This window comes from Pinus tabuliformis, chromosome 2_2, assembly GCF_031772625.1.
Source record: "Pinus tabuliformis cultivar Carrire ecotype Pingquan chromosome 2_2, CPIR1, whole genome shotgun sequence".
Taxonomy (NCBI): Eukaryota; Viridiplantae; Streptophyta; class Pinopsida; order Pinales; family Pinaceae; genus Pinus; species Pinus tabuliformis.
This window is the reverse complement of record NC_142300.1, coordinates 656,127,690-656,143,177: the sequence shown is the minus strand read 5'-3', so window position 1 is coordinate 656,143,177 and position 15,488 is coordinate 656,127,690. Positions and strand designations below refer to the sequence as shown.

Here is a 15,488-nt window from a genome sequence, read left to right as displayed (position 1 = left end):
CTCTGTACACGGGATTTGGTTGGTAGAAAGAAACAAATCAATCATCTTCTCAATTTTGGCTTTATTGTACTTTCCTATTCTTTTAACATGTTGCTGATGGTTAATTGTTTGTCTGCATTTCATTGCGGATATTCAGTTTGGATTTCAGGACTTGGAGAATCCTGCTTTATTTTATGCCATTTTTTGTTTATGGGTTCCCATAGTATTCTTTCACCTTTTTTCTGCCAACTCTAAAACTGCCATGAACGCCCATTCTCTACTTTCAAATTCCAATCATGGTTAATATGTAGGCTGGGTTTCCATAGTATTCTTTCACCTTTTGTCTGCCAACTCTAAAACCTTGAACGCCCATTCTCTACTTTCAAATTCCAATCATGGTTAATATGTAGGCGAGGCGATCCCCCATATATATATATATATATATTCTTTTTCACTCAAGAGAGAGGAAACCTATCATAACCTGTATCCCATGCTCATATTCTTTGCAACGAAAGTGTTGGAAGTTTTAGGCATGTACAAGTACAATAGGATATACACATTGTATATGTGCCAATGCCCTAACGACATGAGGTTTGAATGAGTAAGTTATCACTCATCATCCGACATCCTTATTTAGATTCTCTTCTTCTTGGATTTAGTCTCTGCTGCATGTTCATGTTGATTGTAGATTTCAGGAATATTTGGGAATCTGATGAATATGGTCGCGGTCAATTTTTTACCACTACCATGTCTATCAAATTCTTGTATATTCTAGAAATCTGGAATCGACTTCACCTTATACTCTTTTCACGAATAAAATGAAAAGCAAGTCGTGATTGCTATTGCTGAGGTGAGGGCAACGTTCTCTTTCAATGGGTATTTGTGGGGATATTCATTGATAGTTAATACATGAAAACCAAGGAGATTTGTGGTGGTGGGTTGCATAGATTTGTAGCAGGCTAGAATTAATTTAAGAATTATATTATATTGTTTTTCACGGATCCTGATTGAATTGGAATTCTCAATGCAACATTCTCCAAGACACTGAACAGATACTGTAAAATAAACAAATCCGCTCTCACACGCAACACCCTCCCGAGCTACTGTACTTTGTATGTTCCAAGTATTGCTACGCGAATATGGGGGTCCCTAATCAATGTCGGTCATGGTAATAGATGTGCAACTATAATGGTGTACGTTGCAAATCAGATAAAATGCACTTGAGAGATACTCCCACATGATATTAATAGCCTTCTCTAAGGAGGCTAATTTTTTTTTGGAAAAAAATAGAAATTTAACATGATTTTGATTAAATTTGGTGAATATAGACTTTATAAAATGCACTTGAGAGATACTCTCACATGATATTAATAGTAGGGGCTATTTTTTTGGGAAAAAAAATAAAAATTTAACATGATTTTGATTAAATTGGGTGAATAGAGGTTTTTGATATTATCAATCTATTTTCATTATTAAAATAACGATTCAAACACTAACATATTTTTATTATTAAAAAAAAATTCAAACACTAACCATATTGGACATTAGATTTCTGGAAAACGATATCACAACAAAATCACAAGGCTATAGTACTTGGAATTGATAACTTTAACCACGATCAAAACATGTGCTCCGAAGTCTTCCCAGCTTAAGCTATGGATGGCACATATCGATCTTGTGGAGTTGAAATGTTGAATTTTTAGTTGTTTTTATTAGAATTAATATAATATAATTTTTGGTAAAATTATAATTTTTTTTTTTTATTTAAATCATATTTTTGAATTTAAAAATAAATTTTAATTATTTTTTTTAACATTTTAATTTTTTTTAATAATTTTAAAATTTTTTATGCAAGATAATCTATGTATTATTTTAAAGATTATTTTAGTGGAAATATTTTATTTGCTTGTCTTTTACGAAACTATTTTCGATACTTTAAATCAAGTGACTAAGATTTTGTAGAGAAAATATTAATAATGAAAATTTATTTAATAAATTAGATATTTCGAGGAATTTTATTTATTACAAAATATAAAATGTTTAATTATATTTTTTTGAAAAATATTCAAATTTCTAATAATTTTATATAGTCTTTATATAATTTTGACAATTTTTTAAAGTAGAATAATTTTATACTATAAAATTTGGGCTAATCATTTTATACTATAAAAAATTATGTTTCCTTTCCTCATTTTTAATTCTTTTGAATTATTTGTTTGACAAGCATTGTTCTAAAACTTAGTTAATATGCAACAAATTTAGGTTTAATGAAAAATTATTCACCCATATGCTATATTGGAGAAATTTTAGATGACAATGTTGTCACACATAGACCAATACTTAACAAATCACAAAAATTAAATGAAATTTTGTGACTAGATGTCAAAAGTGAAATAATAGTGACCTTGAATCTTCATGCTAATCCCATTAAACAATATCAAGAAAAACTAAAAAAATTATATTACAAATTATAAAATTGCACCCAAAGCTAAATATGACCATGGTGAAGCTTAATTTTTTTTAATCAAGATATTGGCATAGACAACATACCACATCTTTGTTAGAGGCGCAACTTCATACCATACACATCAATTGAAATATTTTTAGCAACAATCACACAATATGTACTTGGAAGAATAGGCTCAACAACACCAAGAAATCATGGATGCAATATACTATAGAAATCAATCAAAGAGGACAATCATAAAATTATGAGGCAACAATAATACCATTTTTATTGGGTGTAAAAAAAAATAAAAACTTTTTTTCCATTTCTATAAGGAAAAATAAAATAAATACACATCTCTTTGCTAAAATACAATGGACAATGAACATTTATTACACCATTAAAGACAAAAAAACATTTAATTAACTACAAATATTTCAGATATCCACAAATCATTTAAAATATTATATATATATATATATATAGATATATATAATTTAACAATATCAAATAAGTTAAAATTAAATATATTGATAAAATCTTTTCAATCTTATATTCTCTAAATACAATTTAGAACAATACCACTAAAATATTTTGAATCAATACAAAGAACAATTTTACATTATACTAACCCCTTTAAATATATTGATAAAATCTTTTCCATCTTATATGCTCTACATACAATTTAGAACAATACCATTAAAATATTTTGAATTAATACAAAGAACAATCTTACATTATGCTAACCCCTTTCAATTATTCACATTTTAAATATATTGATAAAATCTTTTCCATCTTATATGCTCTACATACAATTTAGAACAATACCACTAAAATATTTTGAATCAATACAAAGAACAATCTTACATTATGCTAACCCTTTTAAACTATTCACATTTACACTTAAGTGTATCATAATCAAAACACACAGAACAAAAGTACCATGTCTGGTCAGAGATAAAAAGTGAAGAAAACTATTAGCGAATTTGAATATTACCTCATATATATAAATGGGTTGTCATCTACATATTTCATGCTTTTATTGAAAATTTTCTTTATTGTTTTGAACAAAAATACCATGTCTGGTTAGAGATAAAAAGTGAAGAAAACTATTAGCGAATTTGAATATTACCTCATATATATAAATGGGTTGTCATCTACATATTTCATGCTTTTATTGAAAATTTTCTTTATTTAATCTTAAAAAATAATCTAGTTAAAAATATGTTTTTTAAACATTGTTTTACTAAAATCTTTTAACAATTTAAATTTTGGGATGCGTTTTTACATTTAATTTCAATATAAATGGCGGGATCCCAAAATTGACAAATGAATGTAGGGTGGCTAAGGACTATACCATGGTCTAGGAAATCAGTGAATTGGGTGTTGTTTTGGGTATATATGATTATTTATATAATAACTCATTTTTTTTGAGCAATAGCTTTTTTTCCTTTATGTTAATAAGGGAAAAAAAATATTTTTTAAATTTTTACAAATTTCAATTTTATCATTTTTTCCATTGGTTTATGTTGAATGATTATAATTATTTAGACCATATTATAGTTTGGGATTTCATTTTGGAACAATTTCCTTCTATTCTTCAAAAATGATTTCCTGCAATTGATTTATTTATAAATATAATATAATTTTTAATATATATATATATATATATATATATATATATATATATATATATTAAATTTCCATTTTTATTGATCAAGTATTTAAAATCATGTGATATATATAAGAATAAATTTATTTTTAATAAATTAATAATTTTTATTTATTTAAATAATTTAATTTTTAATATATATATATATATATTTTTCTGTATTCAAGTTTTTTTCCCTAATCTATAATAAATTAAATAAAGTCTTTTCCAATCTATAATAAATTAAATAAATTCTTGAGAAAACTTTTTTAACGGACGCGTTTCCAATCAATAAGTGTGATAAACATAAATATTTCATTTATGTTAATTTAAACTATATTTTTATTTATATTCGTTTAAATTTCAACTATCGAGTACCTCTGACAATCTAACTTCATAATAGTCAAAACACATTTAAATCTTTATTTTACCTTTATGTTTGGAATTAAAAGAATAAACTTTATATTGATATATTTAATAATATTGCTATATTTATATCAATTTGTTTAATAATATTGTTTAGGTTTTCAAATTATTTTAAATCGTTATCAAATTTCTTGGATATTAGATTTTGGATTGTTTTTAAAATATTAGAATATTTTTTAAAATGAGTTATGATTAATTTTGTTGTTAATTTTATTTATTAAAATTGAATAATATATTTTTATTTTAGTTTTTTCTAAAATTGATATAATATTTTGAATATTAAGATCATATATTTTAGGTTATTTAAAAGTAAGGTTAAATAAGGTTTAGTTTTTTTCTAAAATTGATATAATATTTTGAATATTAAGATCATATAGTTTAGGCTATTTAAAAATAAGGAGTACACTGATTTAAAAAATTGAAATAAAAACTATTTACATATAAATAATTTTTAAAATATATTAATAATTTTTAAAAATAAATTTGAAATAAAGTAAAATCCATTTATTGTGAATTAAATAGAATGATATAGTTTTATGGATATTTTAGTTATCTTAATTACTAGTGTACTCATATAAACTAGATGATTAGTAAATATTAATAGACATTAATACATGGTAAACATCTAAAATTTACTTCATAATACACCTTACATTGCTCAGAGTATATAATCATAAAAATCAACTAAATTATAACTTTTTTCTCATTATTATTAAGAATTGATATCTATGCTAAGATGTTGGTCTCTTCCCATGAGTTCTTCATCATTTTGTATGTCTTTTCCATTGGAAAATCCTACATGATCGTTCTCCAGATCAAACCGATTCAAGATTCGAAATTCTCTACGATGTTTTGGAAGCAAAATATCTTCTAAATTGAGGGAACTAAAAATCTTTTTTTCATCCCCCAGAATTTTCCCGCGTTGCATAGATCCATCATAAAAATATCCATCTATCCATTCTCCGGCTCTTTTTTTAAACTTCAATGAAATACTTACGATTTTATACATCAGGAATTGGTCATCCACTATGCTTGATAAACGATATGGTTGGAAGACCATTATTTTTTTATCTTCCCTTATTTCATTGTCATTGCGTACCTTTCCCCGAACATTCCTCTGAAGAGCAAGTTCTTTAGATATTTTATTTGCACTGCTATTCTTCTGAATAGCAATGCAAAAGGCCATTAGACTCAGGTCAATATTTCCCTCTCTTTTTTTCTCATTATTTTTAAGAATTGATATATGAGTTATATATATATATATCTATATCTATATATATATATATAAAACAAGAAAACATGGTAAAAGAATAATAAGCAAATAAAGTTCAATGCTATAAATACAAATCTAATCTAATTAAATGTGACACTTGTGACATGTTTTTTGTTTTTAAATAAAAGAATAAAAAAGTATAAGTAATTTTGAATAAATCTCAATCCTTTATCCCAACTATTATTTATAATATTTCAAAGATGCTAAATCTCTACCATCTACCTAATAATTATTATTGATTATTAAATTAAAATCTTAGAACCTAATTTAATATAAACACAATTATCAACTTAATTATAAAAAATTATAATTATAATTTTAGTTTATATATTAAAATAAAGTTTACACCACTCGAGACAAATGAACTCTCCACCTTAAGCCAAGTAATTTTCATGGAGCACGACCAAAGTAAGTTTCATAATCAATTATTCAAACATTAAGACCTTCGCTCTCCACCTCAAACCAAATTAGTTTTCATAGAGCATGAAAAAAGTAGTTTCATGATCATAGGAAGGGTTATCATGGCCAACTCTCGACAATGTTTTGGTCCACCTCAAACCAAATTAGTTTTCATAGAGCATGAAAAAAGTAGTTTCATGATCATAGGAAGGGTTATCATGGCCAACTCTCGACAATGTTTTGGTCAGAGAGATATATCTCTCCTTAATTGAAGATCAGCATGAGTTTTCCCGGAAAATATTTCCAAATACTTTCTGGAAATCCAATTGTCCTTTAAAAATTACACTTTTTTCTTGGTTAGTTTTTCATAATAAAAATCTCACTTGGTCAAATCTACAAAAAAGGAACTAGCACGGCCCAACTATCTGCTCAATCTGTCTATCTGAGACAGAAGACAATATGCATATGTTTCTAAACTGCCCTCTCACACTGAACCTATGGAAGCAGTTGGCTACACACTTTGGATTTACTGTCATTCCTCATTCCTCCATTATGGATGCTTTCGAATGGTGGGGTGCCCAGAAAATCATCTAGCGGCCTATTCCACTTATTGTCTGCTGGTTTGTTTGGAAATAGTGGAACAAAAAATTCTTTCAAAATTGCAGGGAGGATTTCAAACACTTATTCGACAAAATCATCCCCTTTTATCTCTCAATCCTCCCATATATCCCCCAGCAATTGAAGCCACATGCTCATGCAGACGTCCTTCCTCAACATATCTTCCCACGGGCTCATTTTGACGGAGCTGCAAAAGATGGTCGATGTGCCTGTGGATTTTACTTATGCATTGCAAAGGACCAGCATTATTCTATCTACTGGAATGGAGGCCTTGGGACTAACAACAAAGCTGAGGCCATGGCTCTGCATGGTCTTCTCATCTTCTGCTCTTTTTTGGATACTGGCCCTATTCAAATCTTCGGGGACTCCAAGATCATTATTGAGCATGTTTCCGGAAAACAGTCTATAAAAAATGACAATCTATCTGGATGGCTGCACAGGATTTCAACATTATGGAAGCCTTCACTCTTTCCTATCTCTCATATCAAGCGTTCTCAAAATGAGGTGGCGGATGAGCTTTCAAAGAAAGGCTTGCAATCACAATGCAGTGTGTGGCACCTGAACATCACTGTAGAATCCAACACATACTTTATTCAACCTTTCTCTATGCAGGGTATATAGATCCGTAACTATCCTGGTATGTTTCATGATCCCGTTCACTAATTTCTATCATATGACCAGGTATTATGTTTTTGACTTTTTTTCCTCTCTGCATTAGAATCATATGTTTCTAACAGTCTTCATTTATGATCTATCAACATACATGCGGACAATGAATCTAATAGATGACTCCGTTAGATGTATAGCTCCATCTATTTCTCTTCTGGCCGGAAATATTGTCATTTTCTCCATAATGTATATTTTTTTTCCACTATTTATAATATAAACAATATACAGCTTTTTCTTTCTGAAAAAAGGTTTAAACCTAATCCCTTAGCATGTGGAATAACAAAAATATTTCTTTTGATTTTTTTTAATTGAAATAGATAATGGGCAAATAATATAAAAGCTTTTATTTTTATTGCCTTTCACTATTTAATAATGTTTAATAAAGCTTGTGCAATGTCATACACATTAAAAGTACACATAGATTTGTAAGTTGATAATTTTTAATAAAGCTTGTGCCAATGTCAATGTAACATCACAAGTGCACAGAGCTTTGTAGCTTAAGTTAAGTGCAAATGAGGCCATATCTGCTTGATCCAAGTATGTGTTTACTTGGAAATTTGCAACAACTGATTTTCATTTTGGTATATATATAGATATATATAATATAATATTATATAATTTTTTATTAAAACAACTCTTTTTTAAGATCGGAAAGAAAGTCTCGGAAAAAAAAAAGACCACAACACTGGTTGCTCATTGCTCGTTCTATCGATGGAATTCTTCTCTTTTCCTCTGCCTTATTCCCCTGAATTTACATGTCCTATGGACACTAAAGCAAGGGAACTCTTGTTTTAAATTAAATTGGAAGTAGGTGATGTTAAAGAATTAAGAACCTGAAAACTATTCCAGCAATTCGTGAAACATGTTAGGATGATTTTTTAATCCCTAATTTATAGGTTATGTGATCATCTTTATATTTATGGGAAATTTTGAAATATTCTAAAAATTTAATAAAATAGATATGAGAGATTAACAAGTGAATTATTTTATTTTACTAATTAATTCATGTTCAATAGGATAATAATTGAAAATCTAGTTGAAATATTGGTATTGGAATCCTATGTTTTTTAACTTTGTTTAATTTTTTAAATTTAACCATTCAAATATAAAAATTTACAGTTTTGTATAAAAAAAAATTATTTTTTTAAATGCAATATATGTTACAAATAATAATATTTTTGTAATGCCAAATAATGGATTTATTTTGAAGGGAGGTAAAACTGTTTAATTTTATCAATTATAAACAAACACATTGATCAGACATATTTAACTGATTGGGTAACCAAGAAAAAACTCACTCTTTGGGGAACTTGAAAAGAAGGAAGCATCTAAAACTAGTAAAGAGTGAAACATCTCGATATATTTGCTTCATCTAATAATGTATTTGATTTTTATCTCATATATTTTGTAATTAAATTGATAAGGATATATTGGCATTACTTCTAAAATGCTCATCTCTCTCTCATAATAAAACTATGGTATTATTTTCTAGAACTTCTATGTTATTCTTTTTCTCGAAGCTACATTGTAATTATATTATTTTCTATACAATTTTTCAGCTTTGCATGTAGATCAATTGGTATCATAGCTCCTTGAGTGGCAACTAAGTGAGAATGACAAATTGAACAACTGTTAACATCCAGCCATATTCAACCTTCATCCTCACCATGTGCATCTCTAGCTTTCATTATTCCCAAAAAGGATGATTCCTAATGGTGCCTAGTTATAGATTACTGGGCCGTTAATAAAGCCACTATTAAAAACCACTAGCCACTACCTCGAATTGAGGATTTGTTGGACCACTTACAAGGGCCTTGTTTCTTCACAAAGATGGATTTGACTACATGCTACCATCAAGTATGCATGCATGTAGCAGATACATGGAAGACAACTTTAAAAAAAAATGGGCTATTTGAAAGGATGGTCATGCCATTTGGGTTGACCAATGCATCAAACACATTTACGAGATTCATTAATGATCGAATACATTTATGAGATTCATTAATGATGTTTTTAGACCACAATTTGGTAAGTTTGTGGCCATTTACGTTTATGATATTTCGGTATTCAGTAAATATTGGGAAGACCATATTTAACATGTCTGCAACATATGTGACTAACTATGAGCACATAAACTCAGGTAAAAGAGAAGACATCATATTCTAGAAAAACATCATTTCAACTGATGGAACATTTTGTTAAATGGTTTATTTGTTAAGCCGACCACCTACTCAGGTCTAACACATTCTAGGGGCGCGTTTTGCTACATATGATGCAACAACCTACAGTCATAAACCAAACTCCCTTTCTTGATTATACCATTCATGATGGTTAGTTATATAATATTAACCAACTTCGTGTGCCATAATATGATGGTTGTCTCCTTCTCCTCTATGAAGTACATGTCTCAATATCTAACCCCACTTCTACTAGTCTACCTTACCCAAGCAAGTGAAAAAATTTATTTGAACATGTTCACTTTGTTCATGAAGCAAGCCATCAAATTGTAAGAATGGTCTATATCAACCTTTACCAATACCCTCCTGTCTTTGGGAATCCATTTCCATGGACTTTTTGAGTGTTCTTCCTCCCACTTTCCGCAAAAATGATGTTATTTGGGTAGTGATTTGTCGATTTTCCAAGATAGTTATCTTTCTTCCTTATCAGAGGACTACCTTGACTACTCAGATTATAGATCTCTTCTTCCAGCATATTTGGCCACACTTTGGTTTGTTGACTAGTATTATTTCAGATCATGACTCTCATTTTCTCAATACTTTTTTGCATACTCTCTAGTATTTTCTTAGTTGCCAACTTTGTTTCTCCACCACATTTCACCCACAAATGGAGAGACAAACTGAAGTTGTCAATCACACTTTGGGTCACTCTTATAATAACAACTTCGCTAGAAACAAATAATGGGATTCCTATTTGCACATTATTCAACATAGTTACAATAAGGCCATGCACTCCTCTATTTTCTTTCCTTTCGAGGTCTGTTTTGGGTTTTTAGCCAAGTGTGTCTTTTGAGATACCACTGACTCAACACCCTTTATGGATCTTCCCATCAACAACAGGAACGAAAATAAGCTCAACATTTTATACACTCCATCTCTTAGTGCTACACTCACTACGAATATGATAAACAAAGGCATGACAAGAAGCGAACGTCCATGTATTTTTAGCTAGGACACCATGTGAGGCTCTTGTTAGAAAATCAATGCTTCAAGGGCCAACACCATAACTTGATATGGCCCCTATACTATTCTTGAGTGCATTGGAGAAGATGCATATTGCTTGGAATTTTCTTCGTAGCTCGACATCCATGATGTTCTTAATGTTAACAATCTCAAGATCTTTGAACCGCCTATCCTTGAGGAATCTGTAATAGTTCATCATCCAGTGGATAATATTCTTTATTTTTAGCCTCCTCTGCTTAAGGATGGATCCAAAACTAAAAGTGAAGGCTTCATTGGTTAATGTGGAAGTTTGCTTATGTCCTTTTAGGCAATGGATCAAAATTGCAAAAGTAGACAAACATAAGTTAATTTGCAGAAATTTTACAATAATAAGAGGACAAAAATATAGCATAAGATAAGAGAAAATTGATAACGAAGTTCACCCATCTTGGGCTACATCTCTAGGTCCAACTTCCAATGGTGACCGCTTCATTAAAATTCTCAAATGATCATTACATCAATTTTTAAGATTCAAATTGAAAAAAAAATAACACTCCCATGCTGCTCAAAATGCTTCGAAACCCCCATCTAGGCTCTTCTTGAGCTCAGAAAGGTAAAAAATAAAGCAAAATATGCCCCTTACAAAAATATATATGCAAACTACTCCTCATTATCCCTCATTCCTATAAAGGATTAAACAAAATGGGCCCTTGGCCCAACGATGGCATGTTGTATTTTGGCTCGCATGTCGTAGGTTTCAACTGGCGGTTTCAATGCTATTGATGTAGTGTTTTTATTATATAACAAATTTATTTGTAAATGGGTTGTAGCCCCCACTTATATCCCCCTAGTAGTTTTATTTCATGTCACATGGCCATAGGCCATGGACGTGGGTGGTGTGCTACGTACCCAACCCCCACACTATACCTCGTTAGTCCCGTAACAAACATAAACCATGGATAGGCTAGTCGGGTGCACCTGCTGGCATGCCCTTTCTCCCAAACGCTAGACCATTCAACCATAAATATACATCGATACCTTTGTTAATAAGAACCACCCTTTGTGCATTGTTAGGGCACCTGATTCACAATTATTAGGTCGAGTGTTCGATTTGTGTAAAGCCTAACTTAACAAATTTTTGGAACCAACTCCAGGGCCACTTGGTCGCCTCTCATAGGGCCATGTGGTGCCCTCTAATTGGCCCACATGTTGGCCTATGATTGGACCACCTCACCAATACATACTGCCAATTCAACTTCCACATGCCCTCACATGATTGGTCCACCTGCCGTCCATAGACCCCAATAAATAGAGGATGTCATCACCGCATCAACCTATGGATTTCCACCTGAATTTCCATGTCAACATTCGTACCTGCATGGTCTACTTGCAACTTTGACTTTCCTGTTTGCCTAAAACTTCAAAATGTGATAACTTTCTCATAAGGTGTTGAATTGAGGTGATTCAAGCGTCGTTTGAATTAGAAGGACAAGCTCTACAATTTGGTGCTGGTTTTAAGAGAATTTGAACAATTTTTATTATTGAGCATTTTTTAGATCCCTTGGATCACTCCTCCCCACTGGAAGCTTTTTGACTACCAAAATTTTGTTTTTACTCAAAAAGTAAGTGAGAGTACAACTCTGTGACTTTTCGAATCTATATCCACTTTGCTTTACTTGGATTGTAACTTTAAGCCCCATAAGAAGATACTCCACATTGCTCCTATGTGAAGTCCTTATTCTCCTATCAAGAATAGAGTCTTCTTGCATCTCATTCAAATATTCAGGAGAAAATTATTCTATAGATGGAATCTGAACATTCTCCTGTTGATCAATGATCATAGGAGGCTCATACAATCTCAAGTTTTCCACATTCACACCAAAATAAATTTCCACGTAAAGTGGAAAATCTAATTGGAAAGCATTGCTACCAACTTCTCCAAGATTTTGAAAGGACCATATCTGATTGGTTTGAGATTTTTACGTTCACCTTGCAATATTTCATTTGCTAATGTACAACCAAACTTGATCTCCCACTTGGAAATCATGATCAACTCGATGCTTATCATGTCTTGATTTATACTTGGCTTGGATTTTCTCTAGATGTTCATGTACCCTTTGATGCACTAACTAGATTTGTTCAATGAAATTCTTGCCTTTGTCCACATCACTATGTCCATCTACTATAATATCTTTACGAAAGATGAAAATCCTTTAATATTTATGAATGTACAAAAGGGTGTATCCCAAGAAGTTGTTGTCGTACAATAAACGTAGCCAAGCATAAGAACTCAATAGCTTAATTAAAGACCACAACCTGCAAATGGTACAATGCTAGATTCAATAGTACAACCTCATTCCAATGAATAATCATTACAAAATAACACCTCAAGCGAGTTAACCAAGCGTAAGCTAAAAAAAATAGAATTAAAATAATAAAATTAAATTATTTTTTTATAATGTTAACATTGCAAATGGGCATTTATATGTTTAGTGAGAGCTAAAACTAATAAAGGTCAACACATTATAGAATGCTTTATGCACCTACCTGTGGCAAGGACAATAAAATAAAAACCATAATACTACCAAAAATTATAGTACTTTGCTATAAAAAAATAAATAAATTTAAACATATGATAGTACACATAATCTGAAAAAGATTCAAATTCCCAATCATTTCCATTCATTTGTGATATACATATGACAACTATACTCGAGATGAAGTGTTGTTGAACATTATAGTTATCAATTTTAGTTTGTGGCCATATTCTAACTAATAGATGAAATTATGTGAATTAGATAATTATGCCGTAAGGCGTTCTTCATTGAAACCAATTCCCTAAATTTCCATGATGTCTTTGTTTGGAGCATTCGATAAGATGTTAGACAATTAAAAATTTTTGTGTACTTGGATAAATAGTTATAGTTATAATTAGGAAAACATTTTCGTGACTGCTACCAAAATGCATATATCCTCCTCCCAAGCAGCAGTCTTTATTGCGCCACAGAACCAGTTTCCTTGTACTGCCAAATGCAAAGAACTTACAAATATGCAATTTTCGCTGCGTGGAAGAATATCTAGAGATGACAAAAGCTAGAGGAAGCATTGCCATGGAGATCTGGGTATTTAAATGTGAAGGCATCCTCCGAAGCAAGATTGTTCTACGCATTTTATGAGGCAATAGAGCCCAATATGCCCATTGCAGAGACACCCATAATTCTATGGCTGCAAGGGGCCCGAGCTGCTCAAGCATGAATGGTAATTTCTACGAATTGGGGCCCTGGAGAATCTCGTCAGACCTCAAACTCTATCAAAATGACTCACCATGGAACCGTAAATTCAGTGTTTTATTCATTGATAGTCCAGTGGGTTCAGGCTACAACATAGCAAAGAAGGACGAGGACATCCCTACCGACCATAACCAGGTTGCAGAGCATCTCTATACCGCTTTGGAGGAGTTTTACAGCTTAGTTCTCACCATGGAACCATAAATTTGGTGTTTTAATCATTGATAGTCTAGTGGGTTCAGGCTACAACATAGTAGAGAAGGACGAGGACATCCCTACCGACCATAACCAGGTTGCAGAGCATCTCTATACTGCTTTGGAGGAGTTTTACAGCTTAGTTCTAGAATTCAGTAACCGCCTTTTGTTTGTGGTGGGTGAGAGCTATGCAGGTAAGTATGTTCTTGCTTTGGGTCATTGTATTTTAATGAAATCTAAAAATAATTCAATGGAGAATGCAGAATTGGGTTCATTTGGTTATGGTGGCTCAAAACTTCCATTCCATCTTGGTGGGCTTCTAATTGGTAATGGGATGACAGACCCATAAATTTAGGTGCAAACCTATGCCAGTGTTGCATACCATTTTGGGCTGATTGACAGAAACCAGAAAACCCATGTGGAGGAAATGGAAAAACGGATTTTGGAATTCATGCATAAACAAGAGTGGTTTGAGGCCTACAAGGCTAGGAAAGATTTGTTGGACTGGATTCAGAATGCGAGTGGCATTGCAACTGAGGAGGTGTGTTCCTTACCACTTCTCTCTTGATGGAAAGGACTTCCTTGCACCTTTCTTGAACCAGAGATCAGTGAAGGGGGCACTGAATGCCAAAAAGGGTGTGGAGTGGGTACCCTGTAATCCCAGGGTCCGAAGAATTATGGCAAATGATATAATGAAGAGTGTGAAATGGAAGGTGGAGAAGGTACTAGAAGAGGTTCCTGTTTTTCTATATCATGGCCATATCAGGGCCATTATGATATCCAAGATGGAGTTGTCAGCAATATAGAATGGATGAGAACAATGAATTGGTATGGAACCAATGAGTTTTTTAACACAGGAAGGAGTATATGGGTTGTGAACGATAAGGTTGTTGGGCATTGGAGGTCTTATAAAAACTTGACACATGTTGTTTTACTAGGAGTTGGTCATGAGGTTTTAGTTGATCAAGGAATTCATTCTCAGAAGATGGTTGAGAAATGGATTGCAAACCAGCTATCTAGCTACAGGTTTTTTTAGTAGTGCAACTTTGACACAACATGGTTTTAAATTGTGTTTTGAAAAAAATAAAGTCATGAATTGGGTGTGTCTTATCTCCACCCTAAGATGCACAACACTTACAAAATATAAATAAGTTGTTAGATACTAATTTGGGCATGAAAGTTGGTGTCCTGAAATGCTAGATTTTGTTAATGCAGTTATCATGAATTTTATTTTGAATCATTATCCCTTTGTTTGGCTCCACATGATATGACTTCCTCTACAATTTAATCTTGCTTTTAAAATGCTGCAATATTGTTTATTAAAATCGAGGGCATTGAGATTTTCCTGGTAGTTTACCATAGAATG

The 15,488-nt window shown here is 31.4% G+C and overlaps 1 pseudogene; it reads left to right on the top strand.

Annotated features, from left to right (window-relative positions):
- LOC149194327 (serine carboxypeptidase-like 50 pseudogene) overlaps nt 1–15,158 on the top strand; it is a 40,304-nt pseudogene extending 25,146 nt beyond the window's left edge.
- The last annotated feature ends 330 nt before the right edge of the window (nt 15,159–15,488 follow it).